Source organism: Pteronotus mesoamericanus, unplaced genomic scaffold, assembly GCF_021234165.1.
Source record: "Pteronotus mesoamericanus isolate MK-2021 breed Mesoamerican mustached bat unplaced genomic scaffold, CSHL_Meso_final scaffold_137, whole genome shotgun sequence".
NCBI classification, from domain to species: Eukaryota; Metazoa; Chordata; class Mammalia; order Chiroptera; family Mormoopidae; genus Pteronotus; species Pteronotus mesoamericanus.
Genome location: NW_026555306.1, coordinates 912,890 through 923,283, shown reverse-complemented (window position 1 = coordinate 923,283; position 10,394 = coordinate 912,890). Strand labels below are relative to the sequence as shown.

At 40.2% G+C, this 10,394-nt stretch overlaps 1 pseudogene; it reads left to right on the top strand.

Annotated features, from left to right (window-relative positions):
* Positions 1–332: 332 nt before the first annotated feature.
* LOC129082655 (ER membrane protein complex subunit 2-like) lies at positions 333–8,112 on the top strand (annotated as a pseudogene).
* Positions 8,113–10,394: the final 2,282 nt, after the last annotated feature.

Below are 10,394 nucleotides of genomic sequence, written 5' to 3'. Positions count from 1 at the left end.
CGAGAGAAACAGGAGTCTCACCATAGAGCGTGTACAGAGGAAAGATGCTGGGGAGTACCAATGTAAAGCCTCCAACCCCGTCAGTTCTGCTGAAAGTGAGACCCTTGAGCTGGATGTGGAATTTGAGTGACCTCTTTTCCCCCTCTATGTTGTTAAACTCTAAATAAAGATTTTTGCATCATTATAATAGACTTGTTTTGAAGGTGAATAATTCTTGAAAGATTTGTAGTGAGTCAGTAAACACTCAAAAATGTGAGCTGACATTGTCATTATTGTGGGCATAAGGTCGCTTTTGAGACCAACTCCCATCTTGGTTTGGTCTCACGTGTACCATGTCCACAGTGGAGGTGACATTTTGTCCCTCGGAGGATGAGCAGTGGTCATGTGATAACCAATGGGAGCAGGTGATGAGCTCACAGAACCTGAGCTCTGTCCCTTCTCCATGCAATCAATGGGCACCTGGACACAGTTGTAGACAATGGGAATGGACAAGAGGACACACACCAAGGCAGCAACATTGATCTTTGTCTTTCACCTTGATGTCTTTCAAAAGATTTCTAAAGTCTTTTGAGTATTCTTGCTTATATAGGAATAAAATTTGCATGAGTTCAGTACATTTCTGTTCTTTTTGTTAATAGGATAGAATTAGAAACTTTGGTTAAAACCAAGGCTTCAGCTCAAAAGTCCTAGTTCAAACCCACGCCCTCAGAATTAGAAATGAACTCAGATTTTACGAAGCTAAGTTTGACCTCTTTGGGATTTTAGTATTTCTTGAAGGGAGAGGACATCACCTAAGTCTAGAGAGATGGCAGGTGAAGAGTGAAGGTGAAGCTCTCTCACTTGAAGAAGCTGCTAAAACTCTCATCGTATCTTTTATAGAAAAACCTTCATCAGAGAAAACTCTGTTTTCAAACATCACTTCAGAAAACTGAATTTCAGTTCCTCTGCACTTTGGTAACTAAAGCTAAATCAGGTGACACCAGCCATGTTGTAGGATCAAGAACACAATTTTTCCTTAGTGGTTGTGTTTGATGAAAGGGAAGGTGACTGTAGAGATAAATATAATGTCTGAATGGAAAACCCCAGAAGCACAGCCTTCTAGGAGATCAGATCCTGGCTCTGTTCAGGGAGTCTCAGTTATTTTGCACCTCTTTATAAACTGCAGGATCTGAGGTGGGTGAAAACTGTGTCTTGGCTGAAAGGGACTTGGCTGTGTGTCCCTCCACTGTGCAGAAAGCAGTTTTGTTGTGATGCAGAGGCCTTTGTGTTCCCACAGTCATTAACTTTACACAGCTTCTTCCTGATTGCAGGGCTCTCACCTCCATATTTTTGAGCATTTTCTTCAGAAATATAATCACAGTTTGTAATTGCAGATTCTTTTTATTTATTTTTTGCCTGTTCAAAATGCACACATCTTCTTAAAATCTTCTCACCCATGTTATGATTCAGAGAGTATCTGTAACAAGAGCCTGTGCTCATCCCTTAAAATTTATTCCTCCTGGATCTCTGTGTATCAGTCTCTGTGGGAGGAAGAAGCCGGACTTGGATGAGGACCTTTAAAACCCTGAGGTAAAAAGACCTCCTGGGAAGATTTTATGAAAAGTTTTACTTTTATTTTCTGTAAAGTCAAAAAGCAAAGAGAGATGCCTTTGATTCTTTCTCTTGTTCTTAAAATCTCCACAGCCTTCTGTTTAATGGGTGTTGAGTTCTGGCTCACTACACTAATGCATGGTCTTTAATAAAGCCTTTTTAGCCTCTTTAAATTCGTTTGATGCACACTTCCTCTGACATCATCTGCTTTTTATTAACTGATCCTGTCATCTTGCTCACAGTGTCCATTCTACCATATTTTCAAATCTTCCAATTATTTAATGTGGCTGAAATTTTCCACGTAGCTGTTTCCAGTTGTCTTGCCTCCATCCTGAATTGGTGTCCACAGCAAAAGATGAGCTGACTGCTCAGATTGTCCTGGGAACAAGGTTGCTTCAAAGTGGCCTTTGTCTTAGAATCTAAGAAAAGGGGCAGGTGTTAAACTCTGCACCTCTTCAGTGGCCTAACATCAACAGTGCTCTCATTCTATATATATTACACTCACTTTCAAGGAACAAGTTTATAGAGATTGTAAAAAATATTCTGTCATGCAACTCTGAAACTCTAGTAAACATGCAGTTTCCTGTCATATCATTCACCAGCAGACCTGCACCAGAAGACTCCTTTGTACCTCCTGTGACATGAAACTCAGGTCAGATATGAGTCCTGGAAACAAGATGTACTAGGCAACAGAGTTATGAAACAGGGGATATGGAATAAGAATCAAGGGAAAGAAGGAGATGAGCATCTTGTCAGGGACTAGGAGTCCGAACGATGAAGATTTGTAAGATTGGGGACACATGAACACAGACAATTCAGTCAGGAAAGGAGCTGACGTGCAGCGTAGTCAGACTAGCAAAGGGATTGGGATGGAGCCTGGGAAAGGTGGGGAGTGCAGGGCAGGCTTCAAGGTTAGGACTCGGTTGAAGGCCAGAGGGGCCCAGTCTCTTTTCTGACCCAGTGGAAACATGTGCAGCAGATTCTCAAAGTGTGGTCTGAGGGCCTATTTCCACATAGCCTGGGAGAACTGTGAATACTTAAATCATACCCCCATACCATAAGACATGCCTCAGCTGGGTCAACAAGTTAGCTATGCCTTAGTGGATTTGTGTGTCCATAGGCTGACTAGGTACCTGGGGTGAAGCAAAAATATTGTTTGATGATGTGTCTAGTTGGGAGGGGTAATTGAGTGCCAGAATGAACTTGGAGTAGAGACTTTTACTTCTTCATTGACTAGTGACAGTGAATTTCTGTGATTCCATGGTGAACCCTATGTGACAGGTCACAGTGCTGAAGCAGTAGGTGCCCGTGGTCTGGGCCACCTGTCCTTGTCTTATGCAGTTCTATCACTCCCATCTGTGATGGATGCTGCTCTTCCCACTTGACCTTATGTTGGTGAGTGGAATAGAACCCAAATCATAATGAGGAGTTCTGGCTACCTTGTCACATTGCAGCAGCCCACATTCAGACACGTTGACTCCTCTGGGGACTAAAAGCCGGCCGGGAGCTATCATAGTATTGCTGTAGAAGGCATGGCCTTACCCAAAGCCTAGAATTCTGCATATAATTCGCTTAGTAGTTCCCACCATAGATTTCTCAAAACACCTTTTGTTCTTCTAAGACTGATTAAGTGGTGGGACAAACACAGCAACTTGTCCTTTATTCTGGAGGGTGCATCCACATGGCTCATATTGGAGCCATGACAGACTCATAGATGTGCCAGATCCCTGAATGGTCACAGAAGTGGGTGTCCCTACAGCTCATGCTTTACTTAAACTGCCCATTATTACAGCTGATCTTTCACTGGTGTCACTTTTATCACTACGTTATTGTCTTAGGGCATCGACATTAGCAAACACCCACTTCCACCCTTCAAAGCACATGTGTCTTACTGAGGCATATTGAAAACTTGGCCTTTTGATCACTTTAAGTGAGAAAGCCATTTTTAGTTTAAACCATTAAGGATGACACTAGTGGTAAGTGTGTGGGGCTTTTATGACTTGAGTTTTGCATGACATTGACTTGGAGGATGAACACATTCATTTGTCCTGCTGGGGAGGGTTGGCTTCATAGGTTCTCAACCTGCACATTCACTAAGAAAAGCCAGTGGTAGGTTTAATAATCTGCCTTCACCATCCTGAAATTCTTAATGACTTTTTAAAAAAGAGCCCTGCATTCATTTGACACTGATGTTTCTGGTTTGGCCCCTAGGAGTGACCCTCGATTGGAAGAAATAGTTTGACGCTATGTAGATGTGCAATTTTTAATGTGATCACCAGGGGAACCACCAATGCAAAGTAACCAGGAGGGGCTATGAAGAGATTGGGGGAGTTTGGGGCTTTATCTACTCCATTTGTGTCACTACAAGTGTCTAATGAGAAGAACTATTTCTCCCTCACCTCTGCAGCTCACAGATGGAAGGTTGTTCATCTCTGATGTACTTCAGAGATTCAGATTTAAAGAAATCTCTGAGTTGGCGTAAATGTGAATAGCATTAAACAGACACAATAAAGTCTACACTAAATATTGTTCTTTAGAAAAATACTGGAAAGGTAGGCTGGGAAGATTATGTGTGTGTGTGTGTGTGTGTGTGTGTTTGTGAGGGAAAAAAATACCTGGGTCTTCATCTTTCAAGAAGGAAGACCTTAGGTAACATAATGCATAAAAGTGAAAAAAATTAGTAAGTAGCCTCAAAGAATGTAATGTAAAGAAGAATTGAGTTCTGTCCAGGGAGCTGTAGTTGTTTGGGGCAGATGTTGTCAGCATGACCCAGAGAAGCCAGAACTTTCCTATGATCACTTTGAACAGCACACACTAGATACAGGAATTACCATAGAAGTGTCCAGTGTTGTCACAAATGCAAGAAAGAGCATTTAATGTGGAATTGGGAACTGGCTTTGCACATAATGTGAATATCAAACACAACATAAAGATAATTTAATGTTTCAAATTAAGTGGGAGTCAAAATTTACTTAAGGTTGTAGGTGTTCACATAAAAAAAATCTTCTTATTCTTACACACTGACTAAGATTTGTTTGAGAAAAACCAAACTTCCTGTCTCTTGGACGAAATAACATATGGTAGGCACTGATGTGTTCTCTTTATTTTTTGTTTGTTTGTGATATCAGGACCATAGAATTACAAAATTATAATTCTCAGTATATAAACCAGGCCATAAACAGTCTGCCTTCTCTTTGTAGAAAAAATAATACTTGTTTAAATTAATTTTTATATATTTGCAAGCAGACTCAATTTTAAGCTACCAGAATGATTACCAAGTGCCAGAGTGGAAATTGCCTCACTAACGTAGCTGTTGTTCCTTCCTCAATTAAAAAACAAACAAACAAACAAACAAACAAACTGGGAGATGGACACATTGCACTGGTCTCAAGCCACGGCTCCACTGCAGCCTCTGCAGCAACAGCCTAGGACCCACCAGCTCCACTGCCCTGAGTGCTGGGAGAGGCACAACCCATAACTCACAAAACCACTTCCATCTTTCAGAAGTCATACATTGAAAATTTTGCCAGAGGTTTTGGGAGTTGCTGCATCCAGCTACTCAGTTGTTGTTGTTGTTGTTGTTTTTTTTTTTTTTTTTGTATGTGTGTGTTTCCAAAGGGTTTGGAAGAGAATTAGTTAAGCCAATCTGGGGTATCTATTCTAGACATTATTGGGGCACCTATACTGTAACGTGTGCAAACAAAGAATTTTATTCTCTCCATTTCTCGACCTGATTTTTTCAGAGTCTTCTCCTTCTCAGTCAAGGTCAACTCCATTCTCCAGGACCTCTCATTGGAAATATTGGCATTTTCCTTGATGTATATCTTGCTCTTGCAGTAATCTTTACTCCATCAGCACACCTGCAGTTGCTATAAGGAGTATAGTTAAAACCCAAATACTCAGGACTAACATCAATTTCCCCAGAAAAAGGTCTGGGGAAATTTTTAGAAATGAATTCTTTAAAAACCCAGTCAGGTAATTCTTTTCCTTCTTAAAGCCTTCCTGTGGCTCATTGTTCACTCACACCAAAATCTAAAGTCTTCACCACAGTTCACAAGGTTTCACATTAGTGCTGTTCAAAGTGCTGGTCTGCACGAGGCAGGAAGTTTACCGGAAGGTCAAGCAACTGAGTGCTGTGGGTGAAAACGTCTTGCAATGAAGGACATCTGAGCTGAAAAAAACAGAGTCCTTAGTGATGTGACTGGTATACTTTGTATACCAGGTAATTTAGCTCTTTACAGATCGCCGTTTGACAGCACTGTCCTAAAAATCTGTTTTCTGTCTTCACTTCTCATGTCATCCCCCTCATCTCCTCCTTTCAGGTCACAGGGGTAGTTTGACAAGCAACAGTCTGCACCAGGGTCATTGCATTGGCTGTTCCCTTTCTCTTGACTAATCTTTCTCCTGAGACCTCCACATCCCCTTCCTCTCTTTTCTACACCTCGCTAGAATGTCACACGGTCATGGAGGATTTCCCTGACCATCTTATATAAGAAAGTAGCCCCTAAGCCACCTACTCTCTATCCACTTCACCCCACTTCATTATTCTCTAGAAGGTTTATCACCATCCAGAAAGCTTTGGGAGGTTTCCCTTGGTTTGTTCATTCAGCTGCTTTATCTTCTAGGGTCTCATTTCTACTCTGATTTTTTTCCATTTCACTCACTCAGGTGAGGGATTGTCTCCTCAAGCCACTCACAGTGTGGACTCAACCTCCCTGGAGTTTCTCCTATGAGGAAGGTGGTAGACAAAGCCACTTAACTTTACAATTTTAGCCCTTGGACCTACCTTTTCCCCTACCCTTCCCTCTTCTCTAATATCACTCCAGCCTCAAGTGCCTGGGCAGGCAGGTATTCATTGGCAGAGAGATTTTCTTCCCATTTCCACCACATCTGGGGGCTCTCTCCATCCTGCCCAGCTATACTTGAGGGCCCAGGGCACAGGCCTGGGGCAGGACATCACTAAGATCTCTCCACAGAAAGAAGCCATGGACAGCTTTGTGTTTAAAGACATTTATTTAATTTTTATGTTCTTATTTATTCTTCTATCTACTACACTGGATGATATATAAACAGACTTGCAGAAATAATTTTTGAATTACCAATATTTTCATTGTATAATGATATTTTCATTGTATAATGATATTTTCATTAAGTAGTATGGGGAAAGGCAAGCAATTCACCAATTATACATGTTTAGTTGTCTTAAACCACATTTGCACACTTGGCCCATAAAGCTCCGTCTTCTTAAAGAAATATGTGATTTATTATACAGTGTTAACATTAATGTCTATTCCACAGCAACCACAATCATTCTTATTAGAAACATAAAAATACTTGAATCATATATGTACACATCAATTTTGTATATGTCATTGATTCATCCATTAGATATGTCATTAATACTTCCGGCAAAATGGCATCATTTTACTCATGAAATATGTTGCCAATTAATAAACTAGATATTGGGTTAGTATTTGTTATATTTCTTAACTTACATAAGCCAATTAAGCAGAGGAATTTTTATAAACCAATTTTAATTATTACCAGAAGAGGTGGATATACAGACATATATACAGACAGACAGAACCAGCAACCTGGTAATTTCATTTTATAATTAATTAACACTCTGAGAATATTGGGAAGGTCATAGAGGTTTACACTGTCACTTAGGAAAAAATGTGAGAGAAAAATTAAAACACAGAGAAAAGAAAGCTCATGAAATAGTGAGCAAATTGTGAAAGTGATAAAGAAGTTAATCCATGAATATGCTGCTCAGCGGGGAGGTGACAGTCAGATCATGTGTGAGCAGGTGTGATTGCAGCCCTACACGATGGTCAGGACGACTTTGCATTGCTTTGTCTGCAGGAGCTGAGAATACAGTTCTCTGGCAGTCACAGAGTCAAGTGACCGAAGTCATGAGTGTGAAGCCCTGGAAAGAAAGGATGATGCTGTACAGCTGCATGAGCAAATTGCACTTGAAGACCCAATTAACACTGCTGAAAGGAAGCTTAACACTGCTATTTGAAAAGCCCAGGGGAAAAGTGTGGAGACCATTCAGGAACTGAATACACATCTGGAACAATTTGTTGGAGACCATGAAGCCTGGCATGAGCTTGCAGGACTTTGCATCAATGAACGTGAGATTATGCTAAAGCAGCCTGCTGTTTGCAGGAGTTTAGGATGAATAATTCACACCACCACTTACAATGTCAGCAGTACACTGAGGTTAAATACACCTAGGGTAAACTAAAAACCTTGAACTTTTAAGAAAGTATTTTGCACAAACATTGAAACTGAACATAAATATGAGAGCTTTGTTTGGACTTTACATGTAGGCAAGTCATACTCCTTCTGATTCAAAAGCAAGTGAAAAACAAACAAGAAGAAGACAACATAAAATATGCTAACTATGCAGCTAGTCAAATAAACAGAGTTTACCATTTTGCAGGGAGGATGGAGACCAAATACTCTCTTAAGGCAGCTGAAGTCATGTTGGAAACACAGCAGATTACTCAGTCCTAAGGTTTCAACACCTCTTTCATGTTACATGTCACAACTGCACAATTGAACTTATTGGCCTGTTACTTATTTAGTAAATGCCAAGCACTGCCTATATACTAATTTTCTGTTTACACTGACAGTTGTAAAGATATTCTTCATAGAAACCTAGAAATGCCTTTTATTGCTAAGCAGAAAGATGGGGAAAGTCCATGAAATAAAGGTTTAGGAGGAGTCTTATTAATTGTACACTATTCTCTTCCAATCATACATATATAACTGCATTTAAACTGTAGCCTGATGTATAATTTACTATATTAAATAAACCACAATAATGTATTGTTAAAAAATAAATAAATATAGTTTTTAACCATGAAACAGGTACAAAAGTGCAAAAACCATTAATTTATATATAATAGTTGGGATAAATTGAACTTATGCATTCATATGGCTAAAACTTTTATTAATTTTTAGAGAATAATTTTAAGATTGGTGTTTTCTCATGGTAAAATAAATAATTAAAGAGATGTAACAGGGTGTGCTCCTTAGGTAAGGGAACCTTTTAGCCACTCTTATTAAAAATCTTCCTTTCCCATTTTTCTTTAGTTTTCTTTAGAATTAGGCAATATGGGCTGTGTTTATATTTCTGTTGGCCTTCAAAAGGCCTTGAAAATTGCTGAGAAGGCTTTTAAAAATTCTATTAGAGCCCTGGCTGGTGTGGCTCAGTGGATTGAGTGCGGGCCTGTGAACCAAAGGGTTGCTGGTTTGATTCCCAGTCAGGGCACACGCTTGGGTTGCCAGTCAGGTGCCCACAAGGGCGCGCACGAGAGGCAACCGACATTAATGTTTCTCTCCCTCTCTTCCCCTTCCTTTCCCCTGTCTCTAAAGATAAATGAGTAAGTAAATAAACACATCCTTAAAAACTTCTATTAGAAATGAGTAAGGAATCAACCTTCTCCCTTTACACAGAGAAAGAACTGCTGACGCCTGAGCTGTTTACCTTGTTGACCTGGGTGCGCTGCTTATATCAGAATCCATGATGTGCTCGAACTATGTCTGCTGCCACCTATCACTGCAGGTTGAATACTTGGTCTACGAGTAAGTCAATTTTTGTAACCTTTTTTTATAAAGCAAAAAAGCCACTTCTCTTTTTTTGCCACATTACATCTTTCCATGGATTAGCCAAATTTTACTGGTTCTCAACAGCCTGGCTTTTAACTGCACCAGTAAAGGCAACACGCCGCAGTTCAGAGAACACACACTTTGTGTCCAGGCAGATGCACTCAGATTCCATCACCAATGCCTCCCTCTGTGAAATCAGACGAGCAAGAAATGCTGCTGATCCTTTCACACTAACGTGTTTCTCAGGCCTGTGTAACTGACTGGGGCTCCCTGCAAAGGGAACCCACCACACAGCTTGTTATTAAACAGATGGTGAATTAAGCCTCGTTTCCTTATTATTCTCTTAAGCTGAATATTTCTTTTCTTAAAATTTTTAAATTTGACATTTGATGTTATATTAGTTTTAGGTGTACAACGTAGTGGTGAGACATTGATAAAACTTATGAAGTAATGCCCTGACAATCTAGGACCACCCTCTCACCACACATAAATATTACAATATTATTGACTACATACAACACGCTGTACTTGGCATCCTTGTGGTTATTTTGCTATGCAGTAGTTTCTCTTTTTAATGCCTCACCTCTATAGCCATCACTGTCCCTGTCCCTAATGGCTACTGCATAAAACTCAACTTGTCTTGCCTGGGTGTGCGTAGCACTCCCTGGGTACCGCTGTGAATTTAAGCATGTCACCAGCCAGCCCCTACAAGCACCTGCTGCTCCACTCCCAGAAGTCCCTATGTTCTGCCCACCTCTCCAACCCCAAGAACCACATCTGATGCCAATGCCAGGCTTTAGCACATGCCATTCTTATAACCACAACCCTTATTTTCTTCTGGAGGATTCAGACCCTAAGTGTTCATGAGCCTGAAGTTTATATTATCATGTTTGGTGTAGCATATGCCTGAGATTCACACCCAAATAACACTCAGTCTCTGCCCTCCAGGATATTGGTATCTAGCCAAGAAATGAAGACATACTGTACATAAGTAACTTGGAGAACTGAGAGTTTTATGGACTGAGACTAGAATTAGTCCTTGATCAAAAAAAAAAGTATTAATAGTATAAATTGATAGGGCTGTTGTATAAACTAAATAAGTTAAAGTGTAAAAAAAAGCTCAGCACAGTCTCTGGAACACATGAAAAAAAGGTGAGTAGTCTAAAAATAAGCAAAACATGAAA